This window comes from Polypterus senegalus, chromosome 16 (genome assembly GCF_016835505.1).
Source record: "Polypterus senegalus isolate Bchr_013 chromosome 16, ASM1683550v1, whole genome shotgun sequence".
Classification (NCBI taxonomy): domain Eukaryota; kingdom Metazoa; phylum Chordata; class Cladistia; order Polypteriformes; family Polypteridae; genus Polypterus; species Polypterus senegalus.
In genome coordinates this window covers 64807419-64834679 of record NC_053169.1, presented here as the reverse complement: position 1 = coordinate 64834679, position 27261 = coordinate 64807419, and positions in this window count along the sequence as shown.

Here is a 27261-nt window from a genome sequence, read left to right as displayed (position 1 = left end):
GTTTAGCTCTTGGAATAATAAGCAGACACTCATTTCAAGATCTGTTATTATCTATTCTGAGATATAGGATGGAGTGAAATAATTTAAGGATTTATAAACCATAAGCAGTATTTTAAAGTCAATTCTAAATGACACAGGTAACCAATGTAACTAATGAAACACAAGAATTTAAAGTTAAAGTAAATGATAACAATGTAGATGAGAGTTTACTGCTAAAGAGTGAACCCAACTGAATTTATTTCACCTTGCGTTACACAAAACTGCAGAAATATTCAGAAACTTAAATCAAACTCAGTGAAATGCATTGAAGTCAATGGGAAAGGAGAAACTGAACTAGTTTTGAATGGATTATAATGGTGCTACGGTCTGTTTGTGTGTCCCTGACAGGTAAGGATGCATCTGCCAACCACGCTCACCAATCTGTGACCTCAGCTGTGAGGCAGCAGTGCCAACCACTCCACCACCATGCCTACATGAGATAAAATTAATAGAATTAAATATTGTAACAGTAAAATTTCAGTGGCAAACAGGAAGCATGATTTTAGTAAGGTTTTCTCCCCCAGAGATCAATTGCAGTTATTCACCTGTCTTGAATGGAAAAATCCAGCTTGTTTTTTCTTTCCATGAAACTTATTTCACTGTTGCTCTTGCTAAATAAGTGCAAAACCAAAGCACATAGATTCTTCACTCGTTTCTGTTTGTATCAACTGCACAGCAATCTGGATAATACCATATTGAGGGGTTAGGCTCACATATTATTTACAGGTCACATACAAGTCCACATAAAAACACATCTTTATGGCACAAATACATCAACACATTTCCAGTGTCTTTCTGTGTATGTTTTTAATGTATTTAATAGTTAGCTGATAATTTTAGACTACTACTAGGATCAGCTTTATATAGTGGAGGCGCTGTCCCATCCAATATTGGCTGCCACAGCTCTGTGATGACATGATGGTTTTGGTTGTTTTGTTGTGGGAAAATGGTTCAAGGGATTAGAACATAAGTAGGCAAAGAATCAGAGAGAAGAGGTCCAATACTTCTATTTTATTTACTTAATCAACTATAATAATCAAACACATATAATGCAGACATACAAAACAAAACAATACTTACAGACATATAAAAAGACACAGAGCCATCATCCCAGACCAGTAGACTGAGGGGGCCCGCTTGTCAGTGGACCAACTCATTTTGCCTTTCAAATACCGGGCGGTGTGCGCTGTCCCCACGGTTGAGCCTCCAAAGAAACTAAGGGCGAAACCTTCCCTTATATACTAATTGAGCGTCCTTGCCCAAAGCGGCTTACGTGCAAGCAGTGTATACAGAAGTGATTAGTTTCAGCACACACACCTTTCCACGGGACGCGGTGTTGTTTTGCACTTGGTCCTGATAATGACGACACCTGGTACCAAAAGGCACACAAAAATACAGTAAAAGCCCCTCAAAGTGAAAAACAAGTCAGCATAACCCTCTGGCCATATTCCCAGTAACCAGACGGCACCTGATACCAGGAGGCACACAAAAATACAGTAAAAGCCCCTCAAAGTGAAAAACAAGTCAGCATAACCCTCTGGCTATATTCCCAGTACTTTTCCTTCTTGAAGCTGGTTTTTGCACTGAGCGACCAATGCCCATCTGCTCTCCTGATTCTTTAGAAAAATCCTTCCATTACATTCGGCCCCTCGCTCAGCGCAAACCCAGCGCTCTTGCCCTTCTTGTTCTGATTGCAATTTTTCGTAAAGCACAAAATACATAACAGTTAAATATAGTCATTAAAGCAATAATAATAAAACAATTGTCCATAATAAATGCTTTTTCTTCGCTTGGAGAAATATTTTTCCAGTGAAATTACAATTTTTCTTCAACCCAGGTACTTTTGCACGTAGAGGGTCACCTCCTGGGGAGCGGTTACTAGCACTTCACCCAAGGAGTTTCTTCTGATTTGGTATTTCATCATCCACATTGTCATCAAGAAAAGAATAAAAATCTTTAACTGAAGGTGTCCATGGTTCAAGAAATTGGGTGCACACCTGTTTGACAGCAACTCTAGCAATAACTAATTAGGAAACTAGTAATAAGTAATAACATACTATTAAGAGAGTAATTTCTGCTTCACTAACATGAACCCCCATGATACCCAGGTTCAAATAAAGCTAATACTAATTAATATTATTGGTGATGATACAGATGGCATAAATATTTATCTTAAATAACTCAAAAGTTCTCAGGTTTAGGTTGCCACCGCTGTGCACAACGATAATCGGAGATAAAGTCCTTACACACCTCACCATGCTCACATCTTAATACACTCATTCATAAAATTGCCCAAATATACACCCAGCTGTGGTCTCAACCTTGAGCCACCTTTATCACATTAATGCAACCATTTTGTGGACAGTAGGTGTCAATCCTCCCTTCGGAAGATGTCAGCACTACTTCCAAAATGCAAATCACTGGGTCATTTTTGAGGTCACATTCATTTCAATTTCAATTTCAAGGGTTATACCCAAGCTTATTCATATCTTCAGAGATCTTCAAACTTCATTTGGGCTTTTAATTCACAGACCTCACACTCACCACTGTATGTATAAGACACTCCATCTCCTATGGGCCAAATTATTACTTCATTTCACTGATTTCCATAACATATATACTCATCAAGCCATGATGTTAATCATTTGACCTGTATCACCATCAACATGCTAGCCTAAACTGTTTTATCCTCTTCTAAAAGCTATAGATGTCCTGACCTATAGTATGTGTCCCTTATCCCCAAAATACTAGTTATGTGTGTCATCCCATATGCTTACTATTATTCTTTTCAATTAATTAAATGTACCTAAATGTAAAGCTCTACATTATTTGCTATAACACTACAATCAATAACCTAAAATATCTAAACTGGACTGACTAGTAATAGTGCATTGTCCCTTCAATGACAATCACTTAACAATCTCTAATAGATCCCTTATGTTAGATTAGATTCAATTCTGATTAACTTTACAAATAACCAAATCATTGGTCCTTAAAGGTGACTTATTATCTCATACAAAATATCAGAAGGCATATCAAAACATTTAATCTAAAAAAAAAACACTATGAATTAATACAAACATTCATTAAATACATATTATTTAGGAATTCCTATATTCTGCTTTGTCTACAAATAATTAGCTTTCCCTTCTATATCTTTCATACTTCACAGTTCAAATACTTTTAACCCAAAAGATGTTGCCATTTGTCAAACAAGTGGACAGTCAAAGCAGGCTCCAGCAAGAACATTGAGCCCTGCAGAGTAAAAGTGTGACAGATTTTCTTCTCTTAATAAGGACCAAAGCAGGTGTTGGGGTCCAACATCCCAAGCAAAAGGACCCAAGTAGGCAGATGTCATCTATGATTCGGAATCCACGATGATCTTTTGGGCTCAAACATCACCAGCATAGTTGAGCTCTTGGCAGCAGGTATCCATGATGTCTGGAACTGGAATCAAGTCGTTGTCCAGTAGTCAGCTGATCGATGGCCTGATTCATGACTTGATTCCCTCTTTGGTATGGCTGGGTTCTCCTTGGAGTCAGATAATTAGTTTATCTGCAGACCTTTATCACAGCCCAATCTCTGGTTCAACTTCAAATGCTGTCATCTACGATGCACTAGGAAAAAACAGCTTTCACCTGCAGACGTAAAGACTTAAAAACGCTCATTTAAATAGTCAGCATATTAATTCTTCATTGGTAGCTACTTATGGATCCAAAAAACAATATGTCATAAGATGTCAGATCTGTTTCGTTGGGGGTACCCCTATTAAAAATATTGCTAGCAGTGAAACAAACGGTCAGTTCAATCCAGTCTGTGCTTGTCTAAGTCAATTTGTCTTTAAACAGTCAGAGTACAAGTTTAAATTGATAAGCACAAAGTTCAAGTCCTCCTTTATAGCTGTTTCCAGTTTGGCTGCGTTGCAATTTCCACTCAATTAAAAAACATGTCCCAAGTCATTATTAAAATAAAGTCAATCAATGTATTACAAAAGGAAAAGTACTCAATAATAAATCATTACAAAAATTGGTCCCAATAATATTGACATAATATTCAAATTATCTGCATTTGTTCCAAGATTTAAACTGGTTTCAAAATGTAAAATTTAAACAAAATTAAACATAACATATCAAGCAGAGTCAAGAAAGAAATCCACAATCTAGACGGGTAAATTCTTAATCTTTTCCTTGGTGACATTAAATAACAAAAAAGTTAGGCTCCACATTTCTTCCCCCATGTATCTAATCACAAACCATTGTTCAGTTATGCAAAGTCCTAAAAACATTTTTCTTTTTACACAAGGTGTTCATTTTTAAAGTTTCTATACATGTATAAAAGTGAGCCTTCCATTAGTTTTGTTGTGATACCAGTATTCCACTGTATTTCACACAAACATGTCAATATTACACACAAAGGAAATGAGGAAAGAAATCAATATATCAAAATGCCCTATAATGCAAAATGTGTCTTTATTTATTTACTATAAAGCCCTCTAAGAAATTTGCACATTTCTACCCATATTTAGAATGAAGAACCCACTTGTTTATCAGGTAAACTAAGAAAATACTTCAAATCTACTTCAATTATATACACTGATTTTCTTTTCCCCATAACCTTCTGTCAAAGACAGTTGATCTTGCACATTCTTTCATTGTTATCTTCCAGATGTTTTATTACACGTCTTTCAGAATGTTGACTCCAAAGAGCGCAGTCTGTTTTTCTCTTAGTTAACCCTCCTTATTCCCTTTCTTTCACTTACAGTTTGGCATTGGCTGTTTTATACTGCCACATGCCATTCTTCATACCATTGTCGCATTTGACCATCACCAAACAAATGCACACCATATTGTCACTTACACTTACCTTCATTACCACATACAAGTAACCCTCACATTATAGCAGCTTTCCTTGTGCTCTGCCTCCAATATACAGTAAATTTTGTTTTCTAAGCAGCACTAATCAACATAGGCTTTGAAAGGAGTATTACCAATAACCTGCTTCATTTTGCTAAAAGAATGTCTCCTTCAATCGAAATTTACTCATTTTAATTAAAATCCTCCCTTTTATCAGAGTCTGGCCAGTACTCAAATAAAAGGGGTGCTCATATAATATGCTTAATCTGGAGACCTTTTTACACCACCTGTTCAAATCTTTTTTAATTTAGAATTAAGAGCTCTTTTAATTTCAACATTTACATTCACAATAATATGAATTATTTAATTCTTGCAAACAACACCACATATTTTTACACATTCTTTTAAGCACACTGAAACCTATTTAACATACACACATAGGGATCCCTCTAATACACTATATAACATACACAAAATCACCCAAACCATTGTTTTAACACATTCAACTTTACCTCAGTTTTGTCACTTATTATCACTTATTATTTATTATTAAAAGTAAATGCATTTTTCACTTTATCAAATGTTACTCATACTCACATTTATTTCAACCCATATTTACTCAGAGCTCTGGAAGTTTATATGCACACGGCAGCTTCAGCAAATCATAATTGAACTGTTGAGGCACGCCGTCAGCCGCTCTGGCTTTTTTGTTTCTTGTTAGTCCTGCTTTTTCCTCGGCTTACCTGTTCCTGTGATGCTCTTCTTGACTCGATCATTTCTTATGATCGCCTCACCCTTCTGGCTCTTCGAACGAGTGTGGGGATTTCTCAACATCTGACCCCTGAGGTCAGTCAAGCCTTTGGCCGACTGTTTGAGGAAGTCCCAGCTTTCCTCATCACTGCCTACGGCTTGGCCGGTCGCCGATGGAAACGCCGCCGCCGGGTAAGCGCGGTGGCACCAGGGCTCGGCTCCGAGCTTCCCGGATCCTCTCTAGGAACAACTCTCCAGGCTCCCAACATGAGGTAATGTTGCCGGAATGCCATTTGCCCTCGGACGCTCCGGTGTACCTCCCTGCCTCGCTCCGTCACCGCCGCCGGGGGGTGAACTTTAACAACCTACGCCGTATCATGACAATATCAGCCGCCACGGCTGGTACGTCTCTGTTGACGTCCTCCCAGCCGGTTCGTTTCGCGCTGATAAATGCCAGATCGGTCGTGAACAAAACTTTCATCCTGAAAGACTTTTTTCTTTCTAATGGCCTGGATTTTTATGTACCGCTGAAACCTGGTTTTACCGGCGAGACGCTCCCACTCACTGAAGTTTTGCCTCCGGGATGTTCCTTTATCAACACGCCGAGAGCGCAGCGCCGCGGCGGTGGCTTATTGACCTTATTTAAATCTGATTTTATTTGCAACCGCCCTTCCTTTCCCCTTTCATTTTCCCCTTCAACTTTTGAGCTCAGTATGTTTGAACTAGTCTGCTCACCACCGCTGCTGTGCACACTCATTTATCGCCCTCCAAAATACAATAAGAACTTTTTAGATGAATTTGCAGCTTTCCTGGCTGATATTACCTGCAGATATGATCGCTTCCTTTGTTTGGGTGATTTTAATGTCCATGTCTGCTGTCCCTTAATCCTCTAGCAAAAGACTTTCTGGACATTATTGACTCCTTTGGTCTCTCTCAACTAGTGAACAGACCAACACATGGACAGGTTCACACACTGGACCTGGTTCTTTCTCGCGGTCTCAGAATCAGTGACTTGGACATTCTGCCTCCCAGCTTTTCTGATCACTCGCCTGTTCTGTTTAATCTGGATTTGGTCTCTGTTGAGCATGGTAAATCCACCACCACCCGTCCCTCCGTGTCATTCCCCCCTCTGCTGCTGAAGATTTTGCAGCTGCTTTTTCACCAATCTCCACATCATGTGAATCCACGGATGCTGATGTTTTATTGCAAACTTTCCACACTTCCTGCTGTTCTGTGATGGATGTCGTAGCCCCACTCAAACGGAGACAATCCAAAGTCAAGCATGACCCATGGCTAAACGAACAAACTCGCTCCATCAGGCAAAACTGTAGGCGGCTAGAACGTAAATGGAGGAAAGATGGTCTCACTGTTACCTTCGACTGCATGAGAGACGCGTGGTCCCAATACCAGAGAGCGGTCAGAGGTGCAAGGAACCGTTTTTTCGCTGACATCATCTCAAAAACTCTGGCAATCAACGTGTCTTATACAAAACACTAAATGCTGTCCTCTCTCCAGCCGTAACTGTTTTCTCTGCTGCCTCCACTGCTCTTTGTAATCAGATCCTCACGTTTTTCTGGATAAGGTCACGAACATTAGATCCCAGATCTCCATTTCTTCTTCTGGCTCTGTTGATTTAGCGCTCCTGCACGGTTCCCTCACCAGCTTTGAACCTATTTCGCTCCCCATCTGGAAAAATCGTTGCCTCAATGAAGCCTTCGGGCTCTCCGGACGATGTGGTGCCGTCCAGACTGCTGAAAGATGTGTTTCCTGTGATTCGATATGATGTCCTAAAGATCATAACTAGTAGTCTATCCTCGGCTATAGTTCCTCATGCTTTCAAACACGCAGTTGTACATCCAATTGTGAAAAATCCTGATCTTGACCCTGCCATTCTTTCCAATCTTCGTCCAATCTCCAAACTACCTTTCTTGTCAAAATACTAGAAAAGTAGTTTATGAGCAATTAACTCATCACCTACAGGACCATCAGGTAATGGATCTTTTCAGTCAGGCTTTAGGCCCCAACACAGCACAGAAACCGCGCATTTACGTGTCCTAAATGACGTCCTTTTGGCATTGGACTCAGGACTCCACGTGGTTATGGTTCTTCTCGACTTATCTGCTGCTTTCGCACAATCGACCACGACATCATGATCTCCGACTCAATCCTGGGCTGGTGTATCTGGCTTAGCCCTCGACTGGTTCAGGTCATATTTCTGCAACAGGACTCTCAGAGTCATGCTAGACGATTTTTCATCTGAATCAGTCCCACTCCCATGTGGGTCCCCAGGGTTCCATTTTAGGGCCACTACTTTTTCAATCTACATCCTGCCTTTAGGTGCAATTTTTAGAAAACATGCAATTTCATATCACCTATATGCTGACGACTGCCAAATTTATTTCTCCCTCAAGCCAACTGACTCCACCAAACCTCTCCTCGACTGCCTATCTGACATTAAGGACTGGCTGGCTGTAAACTTCCTTCACCTGAACGATTCAAAACCGAGGTCATTGTTTTAGTCCCGACTGCAAACAGGCTCCACCCCTTGGCCTCGTTTCTCTTCCCATTCCAGTAACTTCGTCTGTCTCCAATCTTGGAATCAAAATGGATACGTTCCTGAAAATGGATGCTCAAGTCAACAGCACAGTAAAATCCTGCTTTTTCCATCTAAGGCGAATCGCCAAACTCAAGCCTATTCTTTCTAACCACCTCCTGGAATCAGTAATTCATGCATTCATTACGCCGGCTTGACTACTCTAATTCCTGCCTTTTGGTATCAGTAAAGCCACGCTTTCTAGACTCCAACTGGCTCAAAATGCGGCTGCAAGGCTTCTAACTGGAAGTAGCAGAATCCAACACATTTCACCGATTTTGAAAACCCTACACTGGCTGCCGGTTAGATTCAGAATCGATTTTAAGATTCTCCTCCTAACCTATAAGGCATTAAACGGTCTAGCCCCGCCTATTTGAGTGTCTTGCTCCATTGTCACAATCCCCCTCGTGTTCTTAGATCCACAGATCAGCTGCTCCTAACCGTTCCCAAGGCACGTTTTAAAGCTCGTGGTGAAAGGGCTTTCTCCGTCTGTGCACCCAGGCTCTGGAACTCCCTGCCCTTAGTGGTTAGGCAAGCCGCTTCAGTCGCCACATTCAAATCTCGCCTAAAAACGCACTTCTTCACATTGGCTTTTAATTCTTAACCTGTTTCATTTTCCACTTGCCTTTTGCTATTTTCTCTATTTTATTTGGTCCCTTGACCTGTTTTAGTATCTCTGTTTTAATTCTCTCTTAATGTTTATTTTTAATATTTTGCTTTTAGTCCTGCTTGTTGTAACTGTACAGCGCTTTGGTCAGTTGTAATGCTGTGTTTTTAAGCGCTCAAGAAATAAATATGGTATGGCATGGTATGGTACATTACCCAGAAGTCTCCATGTTTTTGCTTTCTTACTCCCAAACACACGTACGCACCCACAGAACAAATAACAGGCACGCTCACACATTTTTAGCACAAACATATTTACACACACACAGAGAACAATTAATGCTCAGGCATACACATACTATACAGGCACACACATTGAATAAGTTCAGCACAGACATATTCATATACACAGACATTAGCGCCAGGTACCTTTGAAGTTAAATACAGTGCACTTTTTTTTTCCGCGCATTATATTCTTCTCAACGCTTGTTATTCTTTCTGGTGCTATCCTCCTACATTTTTCTGAAGGCTGCTTTACTTATCAGACTATAATATAAAACAGCCTCTCATGACGTTAGCGGATGTTAACTCTAACACGATTCTACTCAGCTCGAAACGGCGCTGGTTTCTAGATCAAGGAGACTCCATTGGCGAAATGACTCGGCGACAACGAGGAATTGCTTCCGTGGCGATCCATTCCTGCGACAATTAGGGCAAATCCAACTATCAAGAAATCACGCGGTTCGATACTACAGCAAGACGGCACTCTCGTCAAAAAGACTAAACTGTCATTGAGAATATTAACTCAAAACAAACAACATGTAAGCTTCAACATAAATCACAAATAAACTCGAATCATGGCATAAGTGCTAACTACTGCGCCACCACACACTTTAACACTGAGCGATCGTTGCTTAATCTATATGGCATTCTCTTTATACATTGCTACGTGTACTGCTAGCTGCTCGCAAATTTTAGCCAGGTATTTATCTTGGCTATGCATAAGGCTGCCTCATCCGCCAACTCCTCGGCTCTCTGTACCCGCGGCAATAATACAGCTACCTTTGATTCGTCCATTGAGGCTCGCCCTAACGCATCCGTCAAGTCCATTTGCATTTTCTTAATCTCCCTTTTTCGTCTACCAAGCTGTCCAGACATCTAACTGCCGTTAGTAAAACCCACCCCCGTGTCTGCAAGCCCGTCATGGGTTCTTTTACAGACACCTGACATTTCTTAAGTGCGGCTAGTACATTCACTGGTGTTAGGGGGCCTAAACTTTGCCAATATTGTACTAATCCCCCCATGTCTCAATTCTCTAGCGCAGTATTCCCATACTGTTTCCTCCCAGCCGGGAAGAGGTAAAGGAGCCGTGCCAGGGTTTTTATCCTTTTTCTTAGACATCTCTGATTTCTTTTTGCCTCACTCAATAGTTCAATATTTTACCAGATTCCCCAAAATCCTGCAGCGACTACGCCAAAATGTTTTGTTGTGGGAAAATGGTTCAAGGGATTAGAACATAAGTAGGCAAAGAATAAGAGAGAAGAGGTCCAATACTTCTATTTTATTTACTTAATCAACTATAATAATCAAACACATATAATGCAGAGATACAAAACAAAACAATACTTACAGACATATAAAAAGACACAGAGCCATCATCCCAGACCAGTAGACTGAGGGGGCCCGCTTGTCAGTCTTGTCAGAGGACCAACTCATTTGTCTTTTTCTAAATACCGGGCGGTGCGCGCTGTCCCCACGGTTGAGCCTCCAAAGAAACTGAGTGCGAAACCTTCCCTTATATACTAATTGAGCGTCCTTGCCCAAAGCGGCTTACGTGCAAGCAGTGTATACAGAAGTGATTAGTTTCAGCACACACACCTTTCCACGGGACGCGTGTTGTTTTGCACTTGGTCCTGATGATGACGACACCTGGTACCAAAAGGCACACAAAAATACAGTAAAAGCCCCTCAAAGTGAAAAACAAGTCAGCATAACCCTCTGGCCATATTCCCAGTAACCAGACGGCACCTGATACCAGGAGGCACACAAAAATACAGTAAAAGCCCCTCAAAGTGAAAAACAAGTCAGCATAACCCTCTGGCTATATTCCCAGTACTTTTCCTTCTTGAAGCTGGTTTTTGCACTGAGCGACCAACGCCCATCTGCTCTCCTGATTCTTTAGAAAAATTCTTCCATTACATTGGTAAAAAGAAGTTTTGTCTAAGCCAGCTGCACAGAGAATTTCCATGAAAATATTCAGCAATCAAGGTCATTGGCGAACACAGCATATTCTGCCATACTTTGCCAATCACCTCACACAGCATATTCTGCCATACTTTGCCAATCAACTCTGGTGTTTACTGTATACTATATACAGATATTTAAGTAGATATAATGTAGCATGCTATAAATACAACTTTGCTACACAATAGAGGTTACACTGTATAGTCACAAGCAGTTCAGTTTCTAGTTTCTTGTCAGCAGTAAATTCAATACCAAAAGTGTATAGATGTCCAGTGTTAATTGTTCTTTTATATAATTCAAACTGTTTTGTTATATTCTTGAAAATGTAGCTTTATTCTCAGTTTACAGTAGCTTTAAGTTTATAAAAAAAAGCTACAGGGGTGGAAGGCTAGGAAGCAGCATGTTTTGACAGCTCTACTAAAGATAATTACCAGCATTCCTGGATTTCCTGTCATGATATTGTATTGCAGAGAAAAATGCAGGCTCAATGAACTAGGTGATAATAAATCCCAGGTAAATTCCCTATATCAAGGCCTCCTGCAAAGGAGTTCTGTGTTGAGTAGTGGTGAGATTATTAACAACAGCATGATGAATCTTATAAAATTTTATTTTATGCATTACTAAAAAAAGAATCCGGAGTAAAAAATAAAAAATGAGGATGATTAAAAAATTAACAAAATATATTCCCCTGTCTGAAAAATAATTGTGGGATTAGTGTTATAATTGGTGGAATTATCATCATATCATATGACTGGTTTTGATAATATAATACAAAAAAACTATCATTTCAAGGGTTTTGAGTTTTGCAGACTAAATAGAAGTTTTAATGAGGGTCTGTTATCACAGATCATACCCTCATTTCGCAATGAAAAATAACTGAATCTTAATCTTAAGAGGCTCTATTTATAGTACTTTGGAAAAATCATTTTATTCCTGCTTGGACGATATTATGCATGAACAGTAGTCTTGATGTAGAAAGGAAAGAAGACAATGACTGGTCAGTTTCATTCTTTGTTTCTCAATTGACTGTAACACCGTTTATAATTACTTTAAGATACGCTTGTTGAACTGTTTATAATTTGTGAAATAAACCTGCAATTGATGTAACATAGCAGTGAACCTTAAAAAAAATAATTGCAGAGAGCTTTGGATACTGTTGATGGTTTTCTAAGTTTTGCTTTAGTTCTTTATTATTATTCAATATATTTAAATGAAATTTATTTAATAAATAGATAATAATAATAATTATAATAATAATAATAAATTATGCAACATATGTATTATATTGTCATTTTCTAACCCACATAATCCATAACAGGGTTGTGGGGGTGCTGGAGCCTTATCCCAGGTAGCATAGGTTACATGACTGGAACGGGACTTGTCGTCCCTATCTGGAAAGGGAAGGGTGATCGCCTGGATTGCAGCAACTACAGGGGGATAACATTGCTCACGGTGCCGGGTAAGGTCCTTTCTAGGGTCGTCCTCAATAGGATCTATGATAACTTGCTCACCTACCACCGACCGGAACAGTTTGGTTTTACGCCTAAGAAGTCTACCATCGATCACATCCTGGCACTGAAGGTTCTCATGGAGAGCAAACGCGAATATCGGCAGTTTCTTTGCAGCCTTTGTCGATTTTTGCAAAGCGTTCAGCTCAGTTGATCAAGCTGCCCTGTGGGACATCATGAGGATTCGCGGGATTCCCTCGAGGTTGCTGGATATCATGGCTGGCCTGTACACTGGTACTGTTGGAAGGTTGCCAGTTCAAATCCCGTAAATGTCAAAAGGGACTATGCTCTGTTGGGCCCTTGAGCAAGGCCCTTAACCTGTAATTGTTGAGCGCTTTGAGTAGTGAGAAAAGCACTATATAAATGCAAATATTTATTATTATTATTACTGTGAGTGCTGTGCAGAGTGGAGGCAGAACCTCTGCGTTTTTCCCAGTTGATTCTGGGGTTTGTCAGGGGTGTGTTCTTGCTCCTACTCTGTTCAAAGCTTGTATGAACTGGGTGTTGGGCAAGGTCGTGGGGTCCAGCGGGTGTGGGGCATCTGTTGGTGAAGAAAGGATCACGGATCTTGACTTTGCTAATGATGCTGTGATCTTCTTGGAGTCAATGAAGGCTCTGATCGGGCCGCTTGAAAGACTGAGTGAGGAGTCTGCGTGTCTGGGCTTGTGAGTGTCCTGGATAAAAACCAGGCTTTTAATGACCTCTTGGGCACAGCCATCAGCAGTGTGTCTGTTTGCGGAGAGAGTGTTGACCTTGTTGAGAGGTTTACTTACCTTGGCAGTGACATTAATGTCTCTGGTGACTCTTCCTATGAAGTCAGTAGACAGATTGGAAGAGCATGGGGGGGGTCATGGGGTCGATGGAAAAGGGTGTGTGGCGCTCACAATATCTATGCAAAAGGACGAAGGTCCAAGTGTCCTAGTGCTTCCTGTCTTGTTATATGGTTGCGAGACATGGACGCTATCCAGTGACCTGAGACAAAGACTAGACTCCTTTGGTACCGTGTCTTTCCGGAAAATCCTTGGATACCGTTGGTTTGATTTTGTGTCGAATGAGCGGTTGCTCATGTAGTTCCAAATGAGGCACATTACCTGCATCGTGAGGGAGCATCATTTACGGCACTTATGACCATGTGGCGCGTTTCGCAGAGGGTGATCTGACTCATAAGATCCTCCATCCATCCATCCATCCTCTTCCGCTTATCCGAGGTTGGGTCGCGGGGGCAGCAGCTTAAGCAGAGAGGCCCAGACTTCCCTCTCCCCGGCCACTTCTTCCAGCTCTTCCGGGAGAATCCCAAGTCGTTCCCAGGCCAGCCGGGAGACATAGTCCCTCCAGCGTGCCCTGGGTCTTCCCCGGGGCCTCCTCCAGGTTGGACGTGCCCGGAACACCTCACCAGGGAGGCGTCCAGGAGGCATCCTGATCAGATGCCCGAGCTACCTCATCTGACTCCTCTCAATGCGGAGGAGCAGCGGCTCTACTCTGAGCCCCTCCCGGATGACTGAGCTTCTCACCCTATCTTTAAGGGAAAGCCCAGACACCCTGCGGAGGAAACTCATTTCAGCCGCTTGTATTCGCGATCTCGTTCTTTCGGTCACTACCCATAGCTCATGACCATAGGTGAGGGTAGGAGCGTAGATCGACTGGTAAATTGAGAGCTTTGCCTTACGGCTCAGCTCCTTTTTCACCACGACAGACCGATGCAGAGACCTCATCACTGCTGATGCCGCACCGATCCACCTGTCGATCTCACGCTCCATTCTTCCCTCACTCGTGAACAAGACCCCGAGATACTTGAACTCCTCCACTTGGGGCAGGATCTCTCCCCCAACCCTGAGAGGGCACTCCACCCTTTTCCGGCTGAGGACCATGCTCTCAGATTTGGAGGTGCTGATTCTCATCCCAGCCGCTTCACACTCAGCTGCGAACCGATCCAGAGAGAGCTGAAGATCACGGCCTGATGAAGCAAACAGGACAACATCATCTGCAAAAAGCAGTGACCCAATCCTGAGTCCACCAAACCGGACCCCTTCAACACCCTGGCTGCGCCTAGAAATTCTGTCCATAAAAGTTATGAACAGAATCGGTGACAAAGGGCAGCCCTGGCGGAGTCCAACTCTCACTGGAAACGGGCTCGACTTACTGCCGGCAATGCGGACCAAGCTCTGACACCGGTTGTACAGAGACCGAACAGCTCTTATCAGGGGGTCCGGTACCCCATACTCCCGAGCACCCCCACAGGATTCCCCGAGGGACACGGTCAAATGCCTTTTCCAAGTCCACAAAACACATGTAGACCGGTCGGACAAACTCCCATGCACCCTCCAGGACTCTGCTAAGGGTGAAGAGCTGGTCCACTGTTCCGCGACCAGGACGAAAACCACACTGTTCCTCCTGAATCCGAGGTTCGACTATCCGACGGACCCTCCTCTTCAGAACCCCGAATAGACTTTTCCAGGGAGGCTGAGGAGTGTGATCCCTCTATAGTTGGAACACACCCTCCGGTCCCCCTTTTTAAAGAGGGGGACCACCACCCCGGTCTGCCAATCCAGAGGCACTGTCCCCGATGTCCATGCGATGTTGCAGAGACGTGTCAACCAAGACAGTCCTACAACATCCAGAGCCTTAAGGAACTCCGGGCGTATCTCATCCACCCCCGGGGCCCTGCCACCAAGGAGTTTTTGACCACCTCGGTGACTTCAGTCCCAGAGATGGGAGAGCCCACCTCAGAGTCCCCAGGCTCTGCTTCCTCATTGGAAGGCATGTTAGTGGGATTGAGGAGGTCTTCGAAGTACTCCTCCCACCGACCCACAACGTCCCGAGTCGAGGTCAGCAGCGCACCATCCCCACCATATATGGTGTTGACACTGCACTGCTTCCCCCTCCTGAGACGCCGGACGGTGTACCAGAATCTCCTCGAAGCCGTCCGAAAGTCGTTCTCCATGGCCTCATAAGATCCTCATTGTTGGAAATCCGAGTGGCTGGACCAGGCCAAGGGTTCGCCCACATAACACCTGGCTGCGGCAGATAGAGGGTAATTTCCGGAGGGTGGGACTGGACCACGTGTCTGCCTGGGGGGTTGCAAACTGGGATCCCGAGTTGTTTTGTTGTGTAGTGGGTACGGCAATGCACTTGTAGTGCATGCTCCCCAACTTGACTTGACTTGACTTGAATTGTGTATTATGTACGCTATGTGTGTTTGGTATTGTGATGTCATTATTGCATGTAGTTTTATTTTTGTTTGACTATAATGGTTCTGGTTGATTATAGTGGTTAGGTTTGTCTTTCAGTACAGTTATATCCCAGTATATTCATGTTCATGTGTGGCATTTTCCAATATTGTTGTGGGGTCAATATAATATAATATGGTTTGTATATGTCTTCTTCTAGCTTGTGTTATAGAGCCAGTTCTTAATATTTGCCTTCTCATTGTCTGTGCACTGTCAAAGATGAGACAAGTGCCATAAAAAAATTTGGGCAGCCACCCGTATAATTTTCCTGGCTGCAACATGGACATTTTTTTACCACAGATGTGTACTGGTTTGAGTCCAAAATAGAACTGACTGATGAGGTTGAGATGGTGGGTTTTTAAAATGTCGACAGAGGAAGTGAGGTAGTTATGCTCAGAACCAGAAGCGATGTCATTGGGCTCATGACCAGAGTCTTCTGGACCGGAAGTGATGTCGTGGAGCTCTTGGCCAAAAGTGACATCATGGTGACCAGGCAGAATTTCCCGTAATGGATCTACAGAGGAAAAAGAGAAAGGATCAGTGCACCTTACCACCCCCTTGTCCGGCGTGGAATTACCTTCCTTCGAACCCTTCAGTTGCCTCCCATGCACACATGTGTGACAGCACGTAGTCTGTTTTTGGCAGTAGTTTGTAACCGGATGTAATATGTTTAATTTTTTCTTATTTAATTGTTTCTTTAGTGTGACACTCCAACGGTATAATCACATTTTTTAGATAATTTTTTGTCTTGTTTTTATTCATCACTGACTGTTGTACAGTTCTTCTGGGATATGTTAAATAAAATTATAAGATTAAATCATTTACATGACAACAAGTAGAGAGAGCAGTGAGATACTGCTGTTCAGGCTATGTTATGCCCTTGGTTGCCACATTGATGCCTCATTCAAATGAGCCTGGCTACACACAAAGGCAGCACAGTTTCACTGTATCTGTTTTCCTGGTTGCGGGTGGGTAAAATAGTGTTTTAACACACTAATAGTCACCAAATTACATGATAACACATTAGATTAAATGTATTAATTGTCATTGGGCAAGGATGCTTATTTTGTATTATTAACAATAATACAGTACATTATTTGTATTATAAGTCTATTCCTAATTTTTTTTAAATGACACAGACTCTTCCTGTGACAGTGACGTGCCATTTTACCACCTATGGACAGCATATTACAGTATTATCTTAGGCATTGTAAGTCTGTTTGTCACCAATTTATAACTGCAATGGAATACGTGAGTATTGGTGTGGTGTACATATTGATGGCTGTTGTTGTGTGGCATACATGTAGGTGTATTTTGAGCATTTGTGAAAGATGAGATGTATGTTTTTATTTAAGAATATATTTAATTTGTTTGTATTGTATAGATTTTTGCTGTTGGAACCCATGGTATTTTTGTAGTTAACTATCTGCCATGGCTTGGATTCGGCTGCAATTTTCAAGGGCAATTTTCAAGTATTCATTGAAACACCACTGTCATTTATATAGTATACAGTATATAGCATCCTCTTTAATAAAACCCTTGTGTGCGTCCAGGTGTCCGTGTGTGTGTGTCTTCTGGTGAAGTGCGCATGCGCGGGGCCACACAGCACGTGTTAGTCTCTTCCTGTGCATTCCCTGTGCAGAGAGAGAGCCAGATACACACACAGGCGCGTGCGGGTCACGCACACACACACACAGGTGCACGCGAGTCACACACACACACAGGCGCGCGGTGTCCGTGTGTGTGTCTTCTGGAGACGTGCATGCTGGGCCACACAGCACGTGTTCAGTCTCTTCCTGTGCATTCCCTGTGCAGAGAGAGAGACAGACACACACACAGGCGTGCGTGAGTCACATACACACACAGGCGTGCACGAGTCACGCACACACACAGGCGCACGCGAGTCACACACACACACACACAGGCGCGCGCGTGTCACACACACACACACAGGCGCTGCGCGTCACACACGCACACGGGAGACACACACACACAGGCACGCACGACAGACAGACAGACACACACACACAGGCGAGAGACAGACAGACACCGACATAGAGGCGCGTGCTTAAGAGACACAAACGTGAGAGACACACACACGCAGGCCCGCGAGAGAGACACACACACACACAGGCGTGCGCGTGCATTGTTGCAATGTTACTTTTCTTGGTTGTTTATTAAATTACAGATTTTTCAAATGTTCATTTTTTCCCCCTGTGCTTAAAACTCATTAAAAAAAGAGTAAGGCTATAGCGCAAATTCTTGCAGTGTTAGTTTTCTCTGTTGTTCAAGGTTTTCTTAGTGTTATTCAATGTTTTTACATTTAGTTTGCTATTACACTGTGCTTTCTATGGTATAGTTAACTATATTTGTGCTTAAAAACTTAAAAAAATATATATTTACATACAGTTCATACGGTCTGGAACGGATTAATTGTATTTACATACAATCCTATGGGGGAAATTACTTCGGTTCACGACCAAATCGGGTTACAACCAGAGTTTTGGAACGACTTATGGTCGTGAACCGAAGTTCCACTGTATTACTGTCAGACAAAATTACAGGCATTTTACGGAAATACAAACCAGTATTACTGAGAGAGAAAATTAAAGGCACACAATACAGTGACACATATTACAGCCACATACAAGGTCCCTTGTCATTTAATATAGACTGTTCATACAAATGTTTATGCACTACTGTTCTAGCGCCCGTTATTTTAACGGGCTTAATGTTTAGTAGTATTATAATATAGTATATACAGTATATAGTATATAGTATAGTATATAGTATACATATGTAGCAAATATAATATAGTATTCCCTATTCTACATTAATTGTTTTAAATTTTTTCAGTCTAAACTTCATTTGTATTTCTTGTATGAACAGGTTTTGATTATATCTACATAATCTGTAATTGTTTGTTCCTGCATATTATTATTATTGTAAGAGCCAATCTTAAAAAGTGGATGTTTTGAGTTAAACTCATATTAATGTTTGCTTAATTTGAATAGAATATAAATTTCTTTCATAGTCATAACTTATGGTATAGTCTTTTCCCCCTATAAGTTAGCAAGAGATAGAACCTTCTTATTATAACTGAGTAACAGTGTGATAATAAGCTTAGTTGTGGTAAGAACAAGTCCCAGTAAAGAGGGACTTGAAAGACCCATTTTCGAATTAGAAATGGGATAAGCATACAGTTTTCTGACTGTTTTGAAATGGTTCAGAAATGTTAAGTAAATAGTAAAGATTTGAGATGTAATAAGATTAAGCCTAGAACTGAACTTTTCTTAACATTAACTTTTCTTTTTTTTTTTTTGCTATTTTAATTTTATTTTTTGTGTGAACTGTTTTACTTTGAAACTTAACTAAACTTTTAAAAACTAAGATATTTTGTCTGTGGAATTTTTCTGCGCATGAGGCTTTTGTTGAATCCCATCTTTTGAGTTGAAGCTGCAGAACTTTGGTAATTTTGGGAAAATGCAGCTAAAAGTATTATTATTTGTTAAAAATCAGTTCATAATTTAATTATGCATAAACTGTGTCACTGTAAGTTACAGTGCATACTGTTCATTAATCCATTTCTAATATTTTAGCATTTGATAAACTGATAACAGGCATTTAAAAAAAAGCTTTGGCTTCCATTACATTACCTGAAAAAGAAATTAATCATTAAGTGTGATTAACTATTTGTAAACAGTAGCAAATTTATACGTACATATTTTATAACGTTTCATTGGATGCCCACAACTCCAACACTATGCCATGGAGTACAGACAAGACTGAAAAAAAATGTTAAAATGACAACTCATGTTCAAATGGCATAGTGTTTTCATGAATGAAGTGTGTTTGTGTGTGTGCGAGAGAAGCAGAGACAGATTCAATCTCATTGAAGTGGTTGCTGGAATATAAAATGAACATTATCGCAAAGGTTAACAAAACAAGTGTGCTTTTATTTAAGAATTAAACTGAATAACAAAAAATTCAAGTGACAACAAGATACCAAGCAGACATGATTCATCAACGTTTGTGTGTCTGCTTATACCCCTTCAGCAATATCTTTTACAGGTTGCAAAACTTTACACCAGCTGTTACAGACTGAAATCAAAGGCTTTTTCTTTTTAGGCGCATACACCATTATCATGACATTGTCCATGCATTTCTTGAATTTCCTTTCATCCTACACTTACCCAGATTTTTGTAGACACGGAATACGCATGAAATGCATGTATTCCAAATAACTATATACTGTATTATTTACCATGTAAAACTCCAGGCAGCTCACACGCAGATAAGGAGCCTTGGCTTGAGCTGGGAGAACGTTTTGCCCGAGTTGAGCCCTGTCAAGGTGGGGGATGGGAAAGCAGGCTGCTTGCTGCTTGTGCTGATCAACACATTTATAAAACAAAAGGCACTGATGGAGAGGTACGAAGGGATTTATGGTGGGCTGGGGTTATGAGTTTTTTTGTAGGCTTCAGAGATTCTACTGTTAAATATCAAACAGGACTAAAGTATAGAATCACACATAGATAGATGAATAGAACTTTACTTGTCCCTATTAAGAAATTTGGCTTTTTATCAAAGATGAATGAATAAATAAATAAAAATTCTTATTATAGTATGATAAACAACAACACTCTCTCAAATATACACCAGAATAACTAAAAAGGAAAAAAACTAAAAAGAATGAAAGATTCTGACTTGGCAGTTACAGCCACAGTGAGGCATTATGCTGGTGTATTGTGTGGACCACGTACAGCTGCCCTAACCAAACACAAATAGGCCAAGAGACACAAGTGTAGCATGCAACGCACTTTATTTCCATGGGGAAGCAGTTTTCCTCTCTCCCCACAGCAGCATAATCCAAATAAGCAAAAGCACCAAAACACAGTCCTTTTCTTCTCTCTTTCTCCGCCTCCACTCCTCTCCCAGCAAGCTTTATCCACCTACTCCAGTCTCTGGTTCCCTGAATGGAGTGAGGTGGTTCCTTTTAAGCAGATCCTTTGAATGTTCCAGGTACCTCATTGATCAGACCTAGAATCACTCCCAGGTGTGGTGAAAGCCCTAGAGAGGGCTCTGCTGCTCCCCCTGGCGGCCACCACGGAATCCAACAGGGCTGTGCCACACTCCAACTCCCACCGTACCCCTGCGTGAATTCATGGTGCCGCAGCCACCCAGGAGGGCTGCCCTTCAGCATCCCAGGGGAGGTAGAGTCTTGTAGATACTCTCTACCCCGCTCCTTCCATCCAGCTGGCATCCTGATTGGGTAATGACCAAGGTAGCCTGTCACAATTGCCACCAATATAAAGGAGTCCCCGTAGTGTTTCTTGAGACACTTCTTATAAATTATTTGTTACCTGAATATATTCAGTGTTAACGCATCAGAGAGAGTCCTAAGAGCTGATTTATACTTCACGCTCAGAACGCGTACACGCCCACATCATAGCTGCCACGCATTTCCAGCGTTCATTTCACGCGTCCTCTGAGCAGATCCTAAGAAATTAACGCGACGCGTGCGCGAGTTGCAGTACCAGCAAAAAGTCAGGGAGGGGCGGGGGGCACAGTGTGCTAAAAGTCGGAACGTGACATCAGAGTCTCTGTTTACTATCTGCATGTGACAGAAAGCCTCTATGGAGATCCCTCGGGGATCGATGTGCATGCTTTGCTGTTTGATGAATGGTTCAAAGTGGTGAAGCAAAATGCCGACATACAGATGCATTCGTGGTGCTTTTATATTCAAGCATTGCATATTCCAGATAGTAATGACACGATACATTTTAAAAGTCTCACATACCATCTTTTGTACCATCTTTTTTTTTTTTTTACAACTTCACAACAGCAACATAATGTATAGCGCTGTATTTGAGCCCACTGAGAAAAAAATAAAGGACACGGTGAAAATGTGTATTTTGTGATTAAAGTGGAAATTTCCGCTTTAATCTCGAAATGTCCACTTTAACCTCGTAGTTTACTTTATCATTAAAGCGGACCATCGTAAACGTCATCCCAATTTTTAATCGCTTCGAGCTTCTTGGTCCTGACAGCAGTGGCAAGCAGCAATACATCACCACATAGAACAAATGAAATGTATGATATTCCAACTCTCTGCACATTTAGAATCTTTAGATTTATACTTGATATCACTTTAATGATGAAATGCATTAAAGTGAGTATGTTACATTTTACATATAATTTCATTTAAATAATGAATACTGTTAATAATTACACACATAGGGGGAATAGTTACACACATGGGGGTGACACAGTGGTGGGGCGGTAGCACTGCTGTCTCGTAGGGAGTTATGTTGCTAGTATTACCTGCTTGTATTCCACACTGTGCTCCGGTTTCCTTCCAAGGATATGCAGATTTGGGGATTTGGTGCCGCTAAAATGACGCTAGTGTATATGTGTGCTTGTATTCACCTTGCGATGAGCTGAGGCTTCGTCCAGGGAATGTTTCTCACTCGTGCCCAATGCTTGCTGGAATGGACACATCCTTGGATTGATGGAATTAATCAATAAACATCCTTTGTCAGAGATATTGCGGTAAGGTGTCATTGTAATTTAATGGGTGTTCTAGGCAATTCACAACACAGAGAAGCCGAACCTGTTCTCACCATGATAATATCTCGCACTGCCACCTGGTGGATTCCTCCAGATTTACGTAAAGTCCTCGAGCAAGTATAAACACTACAACGCTTGCGTAGCAGTAGCGTCCTCTGCAGCATGTGTCGCGTCGCGTGAAGTATAACTCCGGCCTTATAAGCACATAGCAAGTATCAAGAGGAGTATTACAAACCATATACATGCAAATTGCATAAATGCAAGAGTATATATCATATAAATAAAAAGCAAAGTAACTGAATATAGAAAATTGACAGTTATAGGGAAGTGCTCTAACACCTAGCATCCCAAGTTAATCTTCTTCTTCTTCTTTCGGCTGCTCCCGCCACAGCGTATCACCTTTTTCCATATCTTCCTGTCTTCTGCATTTTGCTCTGTTTCATCCATCACCTGCATGTCCTCTCTCACCACATCCTAAGTTAATATACTATATATAAACGTCTACACGTGGAAGTGTGTGTGTCTGTCTGTCCAGCCCGGAAGTGTGAGGCAGCCCGGAAGTAAGAGTCAACAACATGAAGTTCAAAGAAAGCGACTCTGTTGCCAATGTGAAACAGCCGAGAAAAGAAAGAACTCACTTAGCCACTGATAGACAATGGAGGTGAGCATGACGGCAAAACTAAACCAAAGAGAACCTCGCTTAGCTGCTAATGCACAACTGATGCGATTGATTAACTGAAGTGCCAGAATCCATGGTTTCTAGGATCCCGGGCTTTTTACAGCACAGCTAGTACTATATAAATGACTGTGCTGTGTTAATGAGTACTCAGGACAGAAAAAATCTGAAAACAAAGGGACAACAATTACAAACAGAAAACAGGTTGTTCTTCTGTCTGCTTTTAAATGTCAAGGCAAAGACTCAATAATCCTTGCAAGGGAGTTCACAAAGTCAAACCACACAGCTCAATGAAACTGACAGAAGATGCCAGCTTTCTCCCTGGTTGTCAGCTATTTTAAGTCAGTAGAAGACTTTCCAAGATGATTCAATATAAGACATTAAGTCATTATAGATGAGCCATCTGAGAGCTAACATGGTAATATCACTTGTTCTGGTCAAGGCACAGGCAGCAGAATTCTGAGTTGGCTATTGGTGATTAAATTAGATTATTTACTTGTCAAGAATAACAACATTACACATGTTTCTTTCAAATGCTGTGTTAAAAACAGTTTACACCAATAATTCCTTACATCAGCCAGATGTAACATATTCAGAACTGAATGTAAATTTAGTTCAACATCTGGCACAGGGGCACTTGCTGAGCCATGTGTGTCTAGAAGAGCTTATGCTTTGCTTGCCATTCTATTACATTAAACTGTTAAGATAAAGAAAACACCTTCTCTCTTGCTGAAGAGAGATGACTTCATCACTGTAAATAACTGATATAGGTGCAGACATTAGTTGAAAACATTTTAAGTCAGGAAAGATTTTTTTTTTTACTTCAGATGATGTTCATATAAATCCACAAATTCATTTAATTTGAATTCAGTCTATTACAATACAGCAAAATAGAATTTGCAATCTATGAGTGCTGCTCACATATACAAACACAAAATAGTGGCAGACATGTGGTCACTTTCTTGCTTTTAATTCGAAAGGGTCACAAACCTCAAAGTAAGACTGGGACTGCTGTTAAGAAAAAAGACCACTCTGGCCCACCAGCAGAAGCTCACCCCAATAACTCGATCAGAACAGAAATTACAAGACAAATTAAATGAACTGTAAAATACAGAAAAAGAAAAAAACTACTAAATATAAATACAGTACTGAGAGAAATAATCAAAATCACTTTAAAAATAAATTTTAAAAAATCACATGTACATTAACAGAAGATTTTAAGTGCTGATTGACTAGTGATGCAATAAATATTTCCTATACCTTTTTAACACAAAATAAGTGAAATTATAATCCAAGTCTACAAACAACACGTGAACAACAAAATTCACAAATTTGATTAATGTAAAATGTAGTTACTGATAACATAGAAATGCCAATGAAAAAGGCTTTCAGTTGGCCAACTCACTTTCTGCGCTTTTCCAGATGCAAGGGGATGAGATTAAGGGTTGTGCAACCTTCGGCATCATTACCTGTTGTGTTCTTCCAATTTCTGTAAGGCTCTCATTTACTGTAGTTATTATCTCGAGCATTGCTTTACTGCCACATTCTTCCAGGCAACAGTAGAAGTAAAACATTTTCATCCCGCAACTTAACTTACCTTTGTCTTATCACAAAGTCCTTCATATACAGCATATCTAACTAACAGGTACTGTTTATCTAGTTACAGAGATATTATCGCTTTTCATATTTATACTTTGTGGTTTTAAAAACATTTTGTTTGAATAAAAAACAACATTCTTATTTCTAGCTCCATGTTTCAAAATAAGCAACCACAAAAAATGTTTAAAAACAGCATAATTGTCAATCCTTTTAAATATACAGACAGAAAATACTAACAGCTACACTAGTTGTGAATAGTGGGAAACAATGAGGCATCCCTGAACCCAAATAATGTTAAGAAGTCAAATGAATACAACAAAAAGGTATGTATTGTCACACACACACGGGGGGCAGTCTAAGGACTTAACTGAGAATAAGTTGCAGAGTTAGGGGTTGATGAACTGCACTAATGCCTTTTCTCCCTCTCCCATAGACCACCAGATGGGAAGCCCATCTAGAACTCCACCCACTTCTGTTGCCAAACCATGCCCTCCTACAGACTTCACTTGGTATATATATAGTCACATTCCACTTCCCGGTCACAACCACCAGAGCCTGCTTCTTCCACTCTGGGTTCCACAACCATCTTGAGTCAGTCTGATTATTGATTCCCACCTGAAAAGACGCTCTCTGTAAAACAACTTTTTGTTTTGTCATAATTATATATGGGTTCATCTAATGGTGCCCCATCTCTTCTTGTTTTCTTTTTTGTATTTCTTACAGAGGCGTAGTTGGCAGGGTTACTGGAGATGAGTGAACTGGTGGACCTGTAGAAGGAACAGAATTAAACTATATTTAACTGAATTAAATGAGTGGTCTGTGAGCCCATGCCCTATGCCTTTCAGGCTTTTACTTTTCCAAACACACTTGTGGTTGAAACGGGCCTTAAAAAAATCACTTGTTATGTTGTATAGCGGAACATGAGGGAATGTGAGATCCCTTTCGTTAATCTCAAAAGTTTGTGAACAGGTGCACACACTCACCTCTTAGAAGCCCACCTCGGTGCTGATAATACATTACAAAGGATGACGCTCCAATTTGTTTGGCCTGGAATTGTTGAGAATTTTGATTTAGGATCAATTTGCTTTATTATTAATTTTAGTGCTAAGGCAGCTTTAAAAGGACACCATTTATTTCACCAGAAGGGCCTTAGCATGCCTGCCTTTTGACTTTCTTTGCTTTGAACTTCTTTGAGTCAAGGATGTTATGTTCTCTGAAGAAGCAAGCAGGCAGATTTTGTTTTGGGAACACAGGTGCTGAGCTTCTCATTGACAGAAGACTAAACAAACTGCATTCAGGGCCTTTGCCTGTGTGAGTACTAGGTAAGCACTCAAGCTAGTGCATAAACATACAAGCACTTAAATGGCATTTAGATCTATTAGACCTCATCAATACTTTGGGGAATAAAGTTAAAATAAAATGCATTATGACACCTAATTAGTCTGAGCTACATAGGGTCTTAAGAATTGAATATTGAAGGTTAGGGACTTTTCCCTGCACAAAGATGCCTGTGAAGTGAGCAAAATCTTGGCCTCTGTGACAGCAAGTCAGGCAAGTATGCCACTGTGCTTAACGGCACTGCTGTCTGTTTTTGAAGGCTTTTACATTAGCACGCACATATAAATATAGTCAGTCAGTCAGTATATACTGTATATATATATTTTAGATAAGCATTTAAGTCCATATGCCAGTTCTTCTATAAACAGTCATATTAAAAAAAGTTGGGAACCCCACTCAGCCTGCATAATAATTTACTCTACTTTCAACAAAAAAGATAACAGTGGTATGTCTTTCATTTCCTAGGAACATCTGAGTACTGGGGTGTTTTCTGAACAAAGATTTTTAGTGAAACAGTATTCAGTTGTATGAAATTTAATCAAATATGAAAAACCGGCTGTGCAGAAATTTTCATCCCCATTTAATTTTGCTGATTTGAATGCATGTAACTGCTCAATACTGATTACTTGCAACACCAAATTAGTTGGATTAGCTCTTTAAACCTTAAACATCATATACAGGTGTGTCCAATCATGAGAAAAGGTATTTAAAGTAGTCATTTGCAAGTTGTGCTTCCCTTTGACTCTCCTCTGAAGAGTGACAGCATGGGATCCTCAAAGTAACTCTCAAAAGATATGAAAACAAAGATTGTTCAGCATCATGGTTTAGGAGAAGGCTACAAAAACTATCTCAGAGGTTTAAACTGTCAGTTTCAACTGTAAGGAATGTAATCAGGAAATGGAAGGCCACATGCACAGTTGCTGTTATACCCAGGTCTGGCAGGCCAAGGAAAATACAGGAATGGCATATGCGCAGGATTGTGAGAATGGTTACAGACAACCCACAGATCACCTCCAAAGATCTGCAAAAACATCTTGCTGCAGATGGCATATCTGTACATAGTTCAACAATTCAGCGCAATTTGCACAAAGAACATCTGCAGGGTGATGAGAAAGAAGCCCTTTCTGCACTCATGCCACAAACAGAGTTGCTTGTTGTATGCAAATGCTCATTTAAACAAGCCAGATTAATTTTGGAACAAAGTGCTTTGGACTGATGAGACAAAAATTGAGTATTTGGTCATAACAAAAAGCGCTTTGCA